The sequence below is a fragment of the Odontomachus brunneus genome, unplaced genomic scaffold (genome assembly GCF_010583005.1).
Source record: "Odontomachus brunneus isolate Ranch 3 - 2012 unplaced genomic scaffold, Obru_v1 Obru_scaffold_383, whole genome shotgun sequence".
NCBI lineage: Eukaryota > Metazoa > Arthropoda > Insecta > Hymenoptera > Formicidae > Odontomachus > Odontomachus brunneus.
This window is the reverse complement of record NW_022639833.1, coordinates 51,796-52,426: the sequence shown is the minus strand read 5'-3', so window position 1 is coordinate 52,426 and position 631 is coordinate 51,796.

The window sequence follows — 631 nt, the reverse complement described above, 5'->3', positions numbered from 1 at the left end:
GAGCAGATGCGAAGGTCAGCGCGTCCCGAATTTTGTGCCCCTCGGCGTCCCTTGCCGGCCACCAGGACGAGGAGCGGAGGACATCGAGGTGCGAGGAAGCAGCGGCCGACAACTAGCGAAGCCCTTAATTAGGTGAATCGCACTCTCGTACTTTTGTGATTAAAATATATTATCGCGGATTATCGCGCGCTCAGCAATAGCGAATATTCTATCGCTGAGAAATTACCGTAGTTATAACACTGTATCGCGCTTAGACGGATCAGTTGTGTTTACTTTTAGCGAAGCAGCCGTCGTGAGAAACCCGGCAGAAAAAAACGGGAGAGCCGAGAGAGGCAACAGACGAATTCCCGATGACAACAGTGTCTCGAGACGAAAAGTGTCTCGAGACAAGAATACCGAAATCTGCCGATTCTCGACTACCGACCACCACAGGACGAGAGGGGCAGCAACGAGGGAGGATCCGCGAGGATACGCGATCCTCCCAGAGAAAATCAGCTGGCAGCCTTACCGCGACTACCGCCGCGAACAGATCTCGTTTCCATCACGCGTGCCACACCGAGTGAGAGAGCGCGAGTGTGAGAGAGAGGAGAGAGAGAGAGAGAGAGAGAGAGAGAGAGAGAGAGAGAGAGAG